The 16002-nt window shown below is 42.8% G+C and overlaps 1 protein-coding gene across 1 annotated transcript in view; it reads right to left on the bottom strand.

The window, feature by feature from the left end:
* The window catches only part of PRKN (parkin RBR E3 ubiquitin protein ligase), an 887548-nt gene that overhangs the window by 459758 nt on the left and 411788 nt on the right, over positions 1 to 16002 (bottom strand). The gene's annotated exons all lie outside the window — the stretch shown is intronic.

Raw genomic sequence — 16002 nt, 5'->3', positions numbered from 1 at the left:
GAAGAATTTCAATAATTAAAGTGCATGGGATTCACTTCCAAGGACCTGAAAATTCAATTCTGACTTTAGTTCCAAGGACCTGAAAATTCAATCCTGAGTACAGTTGCATATTTTTAGGTCAATGAACTTCAATGGGACTAAGCATGTTTAACTGAGCACAAGTTTTGTAGTCTATGCAAACCTTAAATTAGTCAGCTTGCCATTTAAAATAGTAAGATGACCACATAGGGAAGGAATGTCTGAATTTTGCAGCTGCCATTCTGAGTGTAGAATTTTCAAATATGCAAATTGGAGAGGAGGCAGAGGATTGGTCTGCCGACTGCTGATGTCACTATAGTCATTGTCTCTGCACTGAGAGTGCTTTTTCTATTCCAAGGTGCACAACATGCTCACAGACATCTGGGACTTGCTTTTCAGCAATGGCCTGAAATATCTGCTTCACTATATTAAAACCTCGTGGCCGAAGCAATAATAATGTGTGGGTGGGGGCACTTACTAGAGGGGAGATGGCAGGGCTTCATCAAGACTGGTATATGAGTGTAACTGCTGTCTCAAGGTAAGTACAGGAATAATCAACAAGAGTTGCTGGTAGCTCCTCAAAAAAGATCTTGAATAACATCTCCCTCCCACCGGAAGGGAACATATTTATGGACTGGCCTATTGCCAGGTAGGTGCCTCTGCTACTGAGGGCTCTTTGACATGATCATGTCTACCAACCCTCCTCTCCTGGCAAGTTCTCACTACAAGACCGCTGAGCTCGCTCTTCATTGGCCTCATTTGGCTTAGCTTGGTTGTTCATGTTCCTCAATCAGTTTGCCAGGAGGGTGAGGGGAGACAGATGGACACATAAACCATCACTTTAGTAACCTCAAGGCTGGATTACTGTAATGTGTTCTGTGTGGGGCTGCTCTTAAGACTGCTCTGGAAGCTGGAGCTAGTGCAGAACGCAGCAGCTCGGCTATTGTCAGGAGCTGCTTCTTTTCAGCATATAATTCTTTTGCTGAGGGAATTGCACTGGCTACTTATTGGCTACCAGGCCAGATTTAAGATTTTGGTACTCATGTACAACGCCCTAAATAACTTGGGACCAGGACACCTGAGAGAGTGCCTTCTCCCTTACCAACCTGCCTGATCAGTGAGGTCGTCGGAGGGCATGCTCTTGGTGGTTCCATGTGGACCTGTGGATCTATTGGAATCCACCAGAAGAGCCTTTAGTGTAGTGACCCCTTCTCTGTGGAACTCTCTGTCCCTGGAGGTCAGGCAGGCCTCAACACTAGGCTGCTTCTGGCACCTCCTGAAAACAACTCTGTTTCTGGAAGCCTTCCTCAACTGACTAGCCACTGTTCTTCTAGTTACTCTGTTTTTAAATTGAACAATTTTAATTTGCTTTTTAAATCTTTTTTTTTTTTACTGTTTGTACTATGTTCACTGCTCTGGAATCTGTGTTTGATAACTGAGTGGTATATAAATTTGTAAATAATAATAATAATAATAATAATAATAATAATAATAATAAATTATCTACCTCTTTCTTCTGCCTACTGGGCCGATATCGTTATGGAGATTACAACACCAAACTGGAGGTCACCATTTGTTGAACCTGGCCTGAATTAATTGATGAGGAAAGTGTTCACAATAAAACTTAAGTTCACATTTGTCCTAGCTGTGTTGAACCCAATCCGTTACATTAACATATAGATTGTTAAAGATATGCATGGTCTAACGATTTATAATAGCCAAGAATAAATCTTTGCATCAGAGAAGCTATTTAAAATGTATCTCCATCATCTTATGCTAGATGCCTCTTGCTGAATAACAGGTCTTACGTGTTCATATCAGTCCTCAAAGCAGAATCCAACTGTTCAAATTTATTATCAAGAGTTTCCTGTAGAGAATCCACCCATTTCTCCAGGCTTAATTTCCACCGGCAATCAGGTTTGAATTTTTATGCCAATTTAAAACACTAAAGGGGCTCCATGAAGGAGAAAAGTTCAAATACACAAAGAAACTGAGATGTCTGGCTATGCCGTCCTTTATTTCATGAGTGTGTGTGTGTGTTTCCATTTTCAAATATACTAACCAAGTGCTAAAGCAAAAAAAAAAAAAAAAATTGATCAAAGACTACTAAATAATTACAGATGTACCCTAAAACAGAAAAGAAAGGAAACCATAACTTTAGTGAATTGTCCTATAAGACAACGCAATACTCCTCAAGGAACTTCATTTGAATATTCTCAAGAAAAGAAACTTGAGATGTTCAACATAGTCCATCCAATTCACTCCATCCACCCTCAGCTGTCTTCTATCTGTTGATTTCAAAATATTTCACAACACTACATCTTAAATGGTATGTAAACTCACTATCTATTCATTTGAGATTCAGGAATGCACACTTTCATTTCTCTCAGAGTAAATTTGTAAATGAAATAAGATTTCTGCCCTAAAATGGGTCAAGGAAAATTTCCGGACTGCAATTCATGGCGGCTTTTGAAATTACTTGCCCAGGACTTGGAAAACACTCCACTCCTGTTTTCACAGGTACAAACAGACAGCAAAAACAGGTTTACTAGGCTCCTAAAGCAGCATTCCCCACCCTGGTGACCTCTGGAGGTTTTGGACTTCAATTCCCATCAGCATGGCCAATGGTCAGGAATGCTGAGTGCTGTAATCTGAAATATCTGGAGGTACCAGGTTGGGGGAAATTGTCCTAGATAAACCACCATGTAAAGCAGGGTGGATTGCATACAGCTTAGTGAGACTGAACAAGTTCAGGCCTCGTATAAGAAGGAACTAGGTCAGGGGTTTCTGCCCCCTCCAATGGTAAACTGCATGCTTGCTGGAGCTGATAGAAGTTGGGGTCTAACAACATCTGGAGTGCCACAGTTTACCCACCCCCTAAACTAGGAGATTTGAGTATGCCCTCATAATTCAGAGCATCTGACCAGACTTTGTGATATCAAGACCTCTTTGTTCTATTCAACTGTGCAATAAAGCCCTTTTCAAAATTAAAATGAGATAAAAACAAATGTACAATATCAGGTGGTATGCATGATTGTTTGAAAAGACAAATATTCCAGCAAAGCTCAAAAACTAAAATGAATACTTCAGAATGGCCTTTTCAAAATTTATTAGCATTGTACAAAAAGGTGATGCATATTTTATGAAAGGCAGAATTGGGTTTTTTGTTCTATCATACTTCTTTGCTGGAGTGGAAATGAGTTTAAGTCCTATCAAAGTTTTGCCTAATAGAAAAGTAAGGTATCCCTTGTTTTCCAACTTTTATTCCCCCCCCCCCCGTTTTCTTATAATACAGCCAGGGGTCACCTTCCTCTAAGATGTAGTATGACACACACACACACACACACACACACACACACACACACACACACACACGTAAATATACAGAAACAGTTACTGAAGACCTGGCAGAATAATTCTATTGTATGGCATATCACCAAGTCCCTATGTCTAAAAGCATGAACAAAATCAAACTTTCTTGTCATAAAATTTGGGGTAAAAGGGTTTCCATCTTTATTCTTTTTCTAGTTCACACTCTACCCCTACGCCCCTCCTCCTTGAATATGTCTATTACCTCCAGTATCAAAGGCATTGTTGGGGATATTATCGAGTTCATGTCCATCTGGTTGGCCATTGTGAGAATAAAATACATAGGGCTCTTCTAAATTTTTTAGGGCAATCCTATTCAGGTCTACTCAGAAATAAGCCCAATTGAGTCCAGGTGAGTAAGATTACAGCAGGGATAGCAGGAGTTGGGCAGCATTGTCTCCACTGGGGGGTCCCTAGAATCGTTCCTGGGGTGTCAATTCAAGACCTCAGCTTAGTTCAGGGACTGGCCTGGCATACCTGCCACACACCAAGGTTGCAGGATGGGTCCATGTTTTCAGTTTATGCCAAGGGTGCAGAACCTCTGGCCCATGGTCCTAATCTACACTGTGGGGCACCCCAATCCAGCTCATTCACTCCTGGGGTTCCTCCAAGGGGCGGGGCTCCAAGATGGCCTCCATCATTTCCCATTAGAGGAGTAACGAGGGCTAGTTTGGCTCAGCTTCACTTCATGTGGGGAAGCTCATGAGAAGTGAAGCCTGGTCCCAGGCCCAAGCATCAGGTGCAACCACCACCTTGTGCTTGGAACAGGGAGCAAACGAAGTCAGGTGGTTGTGGCCACACCCACTTGATGTCATACGGCCCACAGGGGGCTGCCCCCTCAACCAAAAATAATTCTGTACTGTATGCCATGGTGGGCCTCAGATTCTTGAATTTCCCAGACTACCTGATGACTAGATTCTTCCCCTATTCCATGCCAGACTTTATGAACATTATCCAGTAAAATGTGTGGCCATCTGTAATCCCCTTCAGAATCTGCACGGCTGTTGTGCCAAGCAGCTGCACTCTGCACTCCATGCAGCTGCATAATGAAGATTGGCTAAATATCAGCTCCACTCTAGAAAGAGGACTAGACAGAACTCCCCAAATTGGGATGCTGAAAATTTCAAAAGCATAACCTCAGAAAGGTGCTGTTAAATCACTGTATAATTTATATTCTACTGCTTCTTCTTTTTAAATACAGATTTGAGTATTAATTTATATTAGGAAGTGTATTACCGGAACAGTTCAACTTCATATAAAGAATCAAATTGTAAATATAGTCAGCTGCCTAGATTTTAGTGGGGGTTTCTTTGCACCAGATAAGCTCATTGCTCTGCTGAGAATCATGGTATCAGGTTCCTGTATAATTGCATGAGATATTTTTTCGGTCACACTTACTGAGATCCTCTTGTGGAAATTAAATCTCTCATCCTCAAGCCTTTGGCTGCTATTGAATGAGACAGCAGACTTTAGACATAACAGCTAACCTTTCAAATCAATCAATTCTTTATTTTTGGAAGACAAGCATCACTCACTTTGTAGTAAATAAGTACCTAATATGAAAATTCAGTGAGGAGTGTACAACGGCAAACTAACAGGATGTGTCTGCATGTTCACTCCTGGCCCAGAGCAAAGAACATTTCTATGCAACAAGGATGTATAGATTGGGGACGGAGAACTTTGGGAGGTCCAAGAGCCATTTTGTAACACTCCTCTCCTCTCGCCAGAAACAAGTGGGAAATAAAAAATAAATAACAACACGTCATCCGGAGCTGACATTGGCAAGCTAATTATGAGCCTTTGGAGATCCCATTAGAAGCTACCAAACCCTCAAAGAGTCAAAATTAGCTTGCAAGCAATTCCAGAGGGCATTCTGATTTTGGGGGGGGGGGCGCTTGGTATCCATAGAGTACACAAACAGAGAATAAAACAACCCTGATGCTGCAAACAAAGGCAGCCAATTTCAAGAAGAAACACCTAGAGCAGGTAAGCTCCCAGAAAACCATCAATGCGTAACTACCAAACCTCTCAGAATGATAGTTAAAAACTCCCAAATAGCACAATATATTTATGAAGTTCAAACAAACTATGAAAGATAGTTATAGTGAAAATTGTAGCAAGGCACTGATACTTTTTAAATTAACATAATAAGATATTCCACATGTACCAGAAAACAATTTAAATGTGTTCCCACAAATGGGTTGGGGAATTTCCCGGCACTAAAGTTAGACAAGATCAAAGATGGCATAGCCTCCTTTCCCTAATACTATGTAAATTCCTGGGCTTCGTCCATAGTACCTGAAGTCTTAAATATCCTCCTTTGGGAAAGATTGCTTAGGTCTGTCTAACAATCAATTGGCATCCAGGATTCAGCCCATGGTTTAAAGCAATATATGCAGTGCAAATTTACATTACGGGTAAATTTAGAACTTTCTAGGAGGTTTTTTTTTTTAATGTTCTCCAAATATGCTTGTTATGCTGATCCATTTTTGAATCAAGCTCAGGAGAGTTCACTCATCGCTAGAATATGAAGGCAGCAGCAACAATGTAGGATGATGATAAATTCATTTCAGTTCATTTTCAACCAGAATTTACTTAATTTGCATCTCCTGGAACCAAACACAGAGCCAAACACAATCTGTGGTCAGCATCTGTATATTTTTGATTTTGTGATGCAATTTGTGGAAGAAAAAATGTGCTTAGAAAATGTGTAAATCTGAAAAATATGCATAGAAAAAATCTGTACAAACATAGAATCATAGAATAGTAGAGTTGGAAGGGGCTTATAAGGCCATCGAGTTCAACCCCCTGCTCAATGCAGGAATCCACCTTAAACCATACCTGACAGATGGTTGTCCAGGTGCCTCTTGAATGCCTCTAGTATGGGAGAGCCCATGACCTCCCCAGGTAACTGGTTCCATTGTTGTACTGCTCTAACACTCAGGAAGTTTTTCCTGATGTCCAGCCAGAATCTGGCTTCCTGTAACTAAATGCTTTAAACAATGAGAGAAAATGTGTACATTTCAAAAATGTACATAATGGCTGCATACATCTGGGAACATGTGAAAAGAGAAAGTTAAGCTTGCAATCTGTTATGGATATGAGTCAGAACAGGTTTTGGAATTTGGGCAACCTCAATGAGCTCAGGTTTTACTGATTTGCAATCCCTTCAGTAAGAGCAGCACTTGGCAATGTAATCCTTTCACTATTGAACTCAATACTTGTCAGTGTCCTCCACTTTCAACACTCCCTCCAAGTCTCTAGCAAGTCCAGAAAGGGAAGATATTGGCCCCACCAAAATTTTCACAGCTCCTTGGAGTAGTTACTCCTGTTGTGCAAATCTCCCCTCCGTTCGTTGCTCAGACTTTAAATTTGTTCAAATTTAGAGGCTGGAAAGTAAATTGCGGATAAATTTGTGCAAGTTTAAAGGCTTGGAACTAAATGGAATAGCAATTTGCCCAGCATTTAAATTTGCAGGACCCCCCAAAAATGTGGAAAACATTTCCAGGTGGAAAAAATCTGCTACAGTCCAGTACACTTACTGCAATGAAAATCTGCAGAATACCATTGGGCTCAAACGGAATGCAATTTCCAGCATCTCACATCCCTACCACCAACCCATTGCATATCAATGGTGAACATGCAGAAGGCAAAGATCAGGCCTATATAATTTACAAGGCAGACATCCTTAAATCAGATTGCCTTTGTGAAAACATCGCTTTTACTAGGGATGGGTGAACATGTGATGTTTGTGTTTGTTGAGATTCCCCAAAATCTCCCTTGAAGTTTTTTAGCCTCATTCACTTCCCAAATGAGCCGCTACCTCCTCCTCTTCCTCCTTTTGGGAAAATGTGCATTTTTGATCAGGAAAAAGCCACATTTTTAAATGTGTGCATTTTCCCCAGTTGAAAATACACATTTCCCCCATAGGCTAAAGTGTGAAAATGCAGATTTGGGGAGAGAAATTAAGATGCTGCATTGGAGTCTCCAATCTCAGAAATCCTTGCTGAGTAGCAGGTCAGGCTCATGCTACCTCACTTTAAGAAAAAGAAAAATGTAGGTAAATGTAATCTGCAAACATGAATCAACAAATATGAACATACAGGCTCTTTTCTGCTAATGCACCATGACTTCAGAACTCCTGGAGCATTCACTCGTACACTGTACCTTAAGAGCTCCAGATACAGCCATTACAGTACATTGTATCATTGATCAGGAGATTAATTGCAGATTGGCACAACAGACTACCCAGGCTCCAAAAGCAGCTGCTACAGACCACTGACATGATAGACGGTGGATAACAGGCCACCTGGAGTCTATTTTCTTTCCCCACTATAAAATTTCAAGCCATCATAGAGCTCTTCAAGGATGCGTTGAGGCATAGTGACACTGGAAACACTTCAGTGCACCTCCATGCATCCTTTCAAGCTCCTCGGACAGAGCTTTAAGTGATCTCAGTGACATTGTTGCCATTACGATGGGGTATTTTTTTACTTATTTACCATAGGCAATATTTGGCTCTGATTCAGCAAGTTACCTAAGGCTAGGCACTTAACTTGGAACAGTCCCACATCAATAGAATTAATGTCATGTTTTTGAAACCTCAGCACTCCAGTTTGAATGCACAATAATGCCATTTAGAGTACTGCCAAGATGGTGCGTGGAAAATCAGAGTGGGGGCAGGGCAGGGGAAAGGAAGGACATTCCAACCTTCTGTCATCCCACTGCCACCCACTTCCTTTTGAAGGGGCAGAGAAAAATGAACATGGCGTGTGCTGTCCACCTCTTGCCCAGTGTCATGGACAAGGACCCTGACCCCTTGTCCTCAGAAGAAGAGGCTCCTGAGTTAACAATTCAGGGAAAGGACTTAGTTAGAAAAATACGCCATGAGGCTTCCTGCAGACCCAATTCATCAGGAAGACCCAAAAGACCTGCCCGCCTGCCAAGTTCAGAGGAGGTTTCATTGTCATCCTCAGACTCTGAGGATGCCGGCCATAAAGACAACAGCATGCTACCATCACCCCATGTGTCATTGAAGCCTGGGGCTGCTAAATCAGAAGAGCCCTCTTTAAGGAAAAGTCGGTATGGAGGTGAGCCAACCAGCCTAAAGGAAATTAACCCCATCCAAGGATCAGTCATGAGCTGCTGCTTATCAGAGCAGCTTACAGACAAACCTATCTGGCTCCCAGCTCCAGCACCATTTGGAGTTCTCCATGGTACGGTCTTGTTCCATTCCTGCCTCCCCGGGAAACCTGACTCGCTGAAAACTGTGGTTAAAACCAGATCCATAATGGGAATCTGTAACTTCACCAATGGCCCACAATGCTAAGCCCTCGCCACAACAGAGGCAGAACCAAACAGCCATCACCTGTTTTGGTTGTGACCAATGTTTCCAAAAATATTGGAGGTACTTTGGTCATAGGGTGAAGGGTGTTGCCAACACATTTGAGGTCAGAAGCTGGAGGCTAGTATAAAGTGTGTGAGGTGCTAGACTGTGTGGGAGGTTTGGCGAGTGATTTGTTTCACCATGTTTTTTCTATAATGCTGAAGCCTGACTTGCCTGAACCCCATACAACTAGAGCTGGGCAGAAGTGGCATCTTGAAATTTTCCTCCATATTTGTAAGCAGAGAAATTGGGACAATTTCACCAAATTTGTCCAGGGGGAGGAAAAATTCTCCAACAATTTCTCACAGGTAGGCATTATTGGCAAGGATTGTAGAATAGCTTCTTTTTGCCAAAGGATGTTTTATTTTGTGTTTTTGTTTTTGCACAGCCACTGCAAATGGCAACAGCATCAACTGTGTTGTCAGCCTGGCCCCCAATTTTGCATCCTGAACAATACCCTATATACCTAAGGCTCATCTACACCAAGCAGGATATTGCACTATGAAAGCAGTATGAAAGCTGTATATAAAAGGCAGGAACCACACTACTGCTTTATAGCGGTATTGAAGTGCACTGCAGGATCTACTCTACTGCTTTATAGTGGTACGGAAGTGCACTGACAGCTGTTGGGGCCCATGACGCATCTACACCAAGCAGGATATAACACTATGAAGCGGTATATGGTAGGTATCAATGGGCCCCAACAGTTGCCAGTGCACTTCAATACAGCTATAAAGCAGTAGTGTGGCTCCTGCCTTTTATATACCCCTTTCATAGTGCAATATCCTGCTTGGTGTAGATGAGCCCCTAGTATCATTCCAGGGCATGGCAGGGGGTGGGGAAAGGAATGCAGCCAACACACACACACAAATAATGGAGAAGCATATTTGAAGAAAATTCTGCAAAATGTCATTTTATTTCTAGGGGTTAAGGAGAGAAAAATCTCAGGACTTTCTGAAAATTTTTAGCTCAGCTCTAGCTGTCGTTGATCATGGATACACAGAGTTGCATCCAGTCCCAGGAAAAGGGTAGAGCTAACACTGTGCCAAAATCTATCCTCCAATTTCCAGAAAAGTTTTCTTCCCCATGAAAAAGGCTTCCATTTTTCAGCCTCATTTTCAGGGCATTTTATAATTTATTTTGAATATGTGTTGGTGTTGATATTTCTTTCTTTTACACACCTCTCCATTGCTCTACAGTCTCCCAGGCTGTCTGCACTTCCCGATCTGAAAAGGCCCTATGGAAGAAATAAATTCATGATGTCTTCCTCCGGTTGGGAGGCTGTCAGAGACATCATTGTACCATGAAAGACGGGACACTCACACACACTCATCAGCCATCTCATAAGTAAGGAAAACACAAGAACCCTGAACCAAATCCATGAGAATTTCTTCGAAATTTCTTCTCCTTTTAATTTCTTTTTGAAAGCAATTTTTTTCCTATGAAACTGAATGTGTATGGTCAAAACAGCACTACAACTCAAAGCATCATAAGTCATCCACATGGACAGCCGAGTTCACTAATAGTATTTCAATGTACAATATATTGTGAGACTTAGCCCAAATTCTAACCAGAATCTTAACTCAGATGTTGGGAGGTCTGCATGGTGAAGGAATGATGTGCCTCCTTCCCTTCCATCACATGAATCAGGAAACATATGAGCCAAGGTCTCCACACTAATGGAAGTATGACAAATCACACTAACAAAGCTCTGGGTAATTAGATATTTGCATGGACCCTTGCCTCATAAGCCCATCTGTTTGGGGGAGGGGAGCATGCACAGTGCTCCTCCATCACATCAATGCCATGTTCCCAGTTCATGATTAAGTTTGGTACATCTATGTCTTGGAACCTGCTCTGGCTATATTTTGTATCAGGCTGAATTAAAAGTGCTAGTTATATTTTAACTCAAAGGGTTAAGCAATTGAAGCTCTTAGACCCTAAGACTTAAGTGACAATATTCTCCTCTATCAACCGTCAGTTGTTTTATGATGGGCTTTGTTAGGAGCAGACTCTAGGATTACTAGAGCACTTCTCATGTACCTAGTTAAGAGCCAGGATCAAGAGCACAGAATAATGCCCTTCACATGAGTCTAAAAATTCAGAATATAACATGTTCTGACTTATCTGAACCTCATGTCTAATATTTCCCCACTGAGACAGACAAATCTCTTAGCTTGATATATTCTCTAGTGCGTCACAGTGGGCTGACGAGTCCCCTGCGGTTGAATTACTTCAGAGTGATTCTTAGCGAGGTCGTGATTCTGTCTCTTTGCTCACCTTCTCAAAAGCTTGAATCTGTAAGAGACTCTTGATCATCCTTTCATGCCGACCACAACTTGGCTAAGGAAAAGAGACTGCTTAATTGCCTGGCTCTTAAAAAACAAGCAACAGAACATTCATTTCATAGTCAGGAAAACTCTGCTCTCTCGTGACGGTGCCTTTTAACAATAATTTCCCATTACAAGTTCTAGAGTTTTAAAATTAGAACAATGATGTTTTCCCCAATGAGAAATGTCTTCAATAATATTGGACCTTAAGAAAGAAGAATATAATTTGTTTGATTTCATTTTGAAAAGGCAATATGCATATGGTATGGTATCTATGCTGCAATTAGCTCCAGCTTAACCACAATCTCGGAGCTGAATGGCTTTCAGTAGCAGAATGGTGGGCCTAAATCCCAGAGCTGTCTGTTCATGGGAATAGATACATTGGGTCTATGCAACTGAAGCTACCATTCCAGCTTACAAGTACTCAACTGGCAACCTCTATAGGTTTATTTATTTATTTATGACATTGGTGCCATTCTACAATGCTATCCAAGAATCAACAGTGCAGGAAAATGGACTGGATATTGTTCAGAGCAGATCAATTCTACACTAAAAAAAACTACGAATAAATTGGAATCCAGTGCTGCAGAATCCTATTTAAATGTATACAATGTGCCCTTGAGTGCATGATACCCCAGGGGTATGAGAAGACTATTCTCTTGACATGTTTACTAAGCTCATGCTTACACTTTCACCTCTCCTAAATACAGTGACATGCCTGGAACATTTAGGATAGTAGACATCAATCATATTCGCCTTCAAGGAGTCAGTACTATTTGAAAGATAATATTTTAAACCCCAAAATTGATTCTGAGGAGACTGTGAGGAGAGAAAAGGAGACAGAGTTTGGGGGAAATGGTTCTGAGGAAACTGTGAAGATGGAAAGAAAGAGGCAGAAAAGAGAGCTCCTGAGGAGGCTGAGTAAAGATCAGGAAAGAGAGCCGCAGCAGCAGCAGGAGTAGTCTTCTGCCTTTCCCCCAGTTACCAGACGGCAGCGGCTCCATAACCAATGGTCAATAACGGAGGCTTACAGGTACTTGTGAGTCCTGGACTGCATAGCTACAGGCAGCTTTTAAGAAAAAACCTAACCTAATGGAACATACTGCCATTCTATTGTTTAGAAACATACTTTAAATCAGACTTCCGAAATCTAGTGCCCTCCAGGTGTGTTCGACTGCAACTCCCATAATTCCTACTACCTATCCCTAATCACTATTCATTTGTCAAAACTTCCCTCAAAATTCATCAGATGATTAGTTTGAACAGCAACACCCAACTTACGTTTGAATTTTTGCTTTAGGCAAAAGTCAGTAGCAACTTGGGGATGTGTGGGCCACCCCCGAAGAAGGTGCTGCTACTCAAATCCAGTTTTGCTTCCCTCAAACTTCCTTGGATATTTCACCTGAGAAGGAACATCCTGATTCACCTTGAAATTTTGCTTTAGGAAAAACTTGGTAGCATCTCTAATGGCTAGGTCTGTACAATTTCACAGGAAGCTAAAATCCTGAGGGAAAACTCTAATCACATTGTCTATTTTACGATTGCTATCCAGGTAATTACAGTGCCCTCATCAACATTGTAGTTCAGTGTTCAAACAGATATTAAAAAGTGTGCCACTATAATACTCAGTCACAATCCTACAGGATAAACGCATCACATGATCAGGAGATTATGTCAATTGGATTCTGGTTATCAGAACATATCAGTAATGTTATTCCCAGGATTGAGAAATACCCAGATGTATCTCTACTTCTAATCATAGATTAAAGTTAGGATTACATGACATAATCAAGGATTATTTTGGAGCAGCTTTTCTCCTAAGAAAAACTAAAATGCTGACGGAGAAGTTGCCGGTTATCTAACTGGCTTCATTCTTCATATCAGTCCGGACTCAAGACAATGCCCTGGAACAGTATAAAGAAGAAAAGTATTCTGTTTTATTTCTAGTGAAGGACTCTACACAGCTTTTAAACCCCTTAAGTGTAGCTGTAAATCACACCAATCAACATGATATGGTTTCAAGAGCACTGTCCCAAAATTCTGGCCAGAATGTATTTGGTCTGTTTTAATTATGCATGGTGCCATGCTTTGTCATAAAGCCAGCCACAAATGCAGTCCTTTTGTGATAATCAAGAGATGAAATGATTAACGCACACATAATTAGAGGCAAAGTATTCTGATGTTTGTATTACAATGATTGAAGGGTCTAGTTAACCATCAGGTTTCCTGTGGGAACCCTGGACAAGCCTGAGCAGTTGCCTATCTCTATATAAAACACTACAGCAACTGGAGGTGCCAAGGTATGAGAAGAATTTGGAAAACTTTATGCACTGGTCTGCTGAAAGGTTAAAATTAGTGTTATCATTCAAGCTACCTTCAGATGTCACTTCTCCCAAAATGAGTGTAAATACCTGGCGGTTCCCAGGTCTGGGAAATAGGGTGTTTGCCTGCTCTGGATGGGGTTGGACTCCCTCTAAAGGAGCAGGTCTGTGTTTGGGGGTGCTCCTGGATCCATCTTTGTCACTGGAGACCCAGGTGGTCTCAGTGGCCCAGAGCACCCATTATTAACTTCGGTTGGTACGCCAGCTACGCTCATTCCTGGACAGGGATAGCCTAGCCATGGTCATTCATGCTCTGGTAAGCTCATGATTAGACTACTGTAATGCGCTCTATGTGGGGCTACCCATGTATGTGGTTCGGAAGCTGCAGCTTGTGCAGAACACAGCAGCTAGGGTGCTCACTGGGACACCTAGCTCTGCCCACATAAAACCAGTGTTCAAAGAACTGCACTGGCTGCCTGTTAGCTACCGAGCCATGTACACCGCCCAGAGAGCTTCGGCTGTGGGGCGGTATATAAATGTAATTAAATAAATAAATAAATAATACAAGGTTATGTTGTTAGCCTATAAAGCCCTAAACAACTTGGGACCAGTATACCTAACAGACCACCTTCCCATATACACACCCAGGCAACATTTATGATCTTCAGGGACAGGGCCGGTGCCAGGCTTTTTTGCACCCTAGGCAAGGTGAGCTGCTTTCACACACCCCACACCGTATCCCCCCCACCCCAGGTAGGTGGAGACAGGTTACCTGTCCCTCGGCTGAAGTCCTCCTGGCTTGGCGGGACGATACAGTGGAGTGGGCGGGCAGCTCCAATTCCATCCGTTCGCCGCCCTCCTCCAGCGTCCCGGCTTGTCTTTGGCTGGGAGCCCCCAGCCGAAACCAAGCCGGGAAGCTGGGGGAGGGCAGTCAGATGGCTCCACATTCTGACTTTCACCGTGCGCCGGAAGTCAGAATGTGGAGCTGTTCCTTCCCCCCCCCCCCGCATCCCGGCTTGGGTTTGGCTGGGAGCCCTCAGCCGAAGCCAAGCCGGGAAGCTGGGGGAGGACAGTCAGACGGCTCCACATTCTGACTTTCGCTGTGCGCCGGAAGTCAGAACGTGGAGCTGTTCCTTCCCTCCCCCCAGCGTCCCAGCTTGGGTTTGGCTGGGAGCCCCCAGCTAAAGCCAAGCCGGGAAGGTGGGGGAGGGCGGTCAGACGGCGCCATGTTCTGACGTCCGGCGCGCGCCGGATGTCAGACCATGGAGCCGCCCGTCCCCGCCCCCCAGTGTCCCGGGGGTTGGCTTCAGCTGCTGGGCGGGCGCCCAGCTGAAGCCAAGCCAGGGACGCTGGAGAGCAGGGCGGAAGGCTTCGGAACGGCGCACCCGGAAGCTGCCCTCACTCGGCCAGAGCGGCTCTGGGAGTGGGAGGGCGACTTCCAGGTGCGCCGTTCAGCGCCCCCTTACCTTGGCGCTCTAGGCGGACGCCTAACTGGCCTCTATGGAAGCGCTGGCCCTGTTCAGAGGAGGCCCTGCTCGTCATCCCAACATGAAGAGAATGTTGTCATGAAGAACCTCGACGGCATGCCTTCTCTGTAGCGGCACCCACCTTCTGGAAAACCCTCCCTCATGCGGTTCAGGAGGCGGAAAATGTGATAACTTTTAAATACTTCCAAAAACGTATCCAAGCTTTCCCTGGACTATAATTTATTCTGGTATTATGTGATTTTAAATGCTGAATTTATTCTGGCGCCAAGTGAAACATGGCTTTTTAACAAAGCTTTTAATGGTTGAATTCACTAAGTTGGCACATTGTTTTAACTGTTTTAATAGTTTTACTGCTTTTAAATTATATATTGATTTAACTTGGTTTATGGTTTAATTTGTTTTTAGCTGTGTATATTTACTGTTTCATACTGTATGCTTTTATCTGTACGCTGCCCTGAGATCTTATTGATATAGGGCGGGATATAAATGTTTTAAATAAATAAATAAACTGGATTTTATGGTTTTAGTTGTAAACTGCCCAGAGAGCTTAGGCTTTTGAGCAGTATAAATATGTATTAAATAAATAAATATGGGGAAAATATTTTGCATGTACACAGTTTATTGTTGCCCTCCATAGGTGGTATGCCTCAGGGCATATTCTGAGGGCACATGAATTAATCACATTGCTGAAACTAAGCAGGTCTGGGTCTGGTCTGAAGCGAAGCAGGCCTGGATGGGAGACAACCTGAGACACACACACACACACACACCCCGTGCATTGCCTTGGATTCCAAGATAGAGGAAAGGTGGGCAATAAATGTAATAAATAAACTCCACAACGCATGAAAGCTCACAGAAATCATTGGAAAGGGGGTTAACTCTGTATTTGAATACGGCCATTATCCATAAAATCCAGCAAGAACGGCATATGCATAAATCCAGGAAAATGAAAACTGGCTCTGCTCAGATATTCCATTGATGCCACAATGGGGTAAGTTTGATTTTATTCGTACAAGCAGTTGGAGTGTATGAAAACCCTTGATAAGTACTGCTTGTCTTTCTGGCACTCCTTCAGATTTCCTCGTAATTCC

The sequence above is a fragment of the Elgaria multicarinata genome, chromosome 4, assembly GCF_023053635.1.
Source record: "Elgaria multicarinata webbii isolate HBS135686 ecotype San Diego chromosome 4, rElgMul1.1.pri, whole genome shotgun sequence".
In the NCBI taxonomy this organism is placed as follows: domain Eukaryota; kingdom Metazoa; phylum Chordata; class Lepidosauria; order Squamata; family Anguidae; genus Elgaria; species Elgaria multicarinata.
Note: the sequence above shows the minus strand (reverse complement) of the source record. Positions and strands in the feature narration are given on the sequence as shown.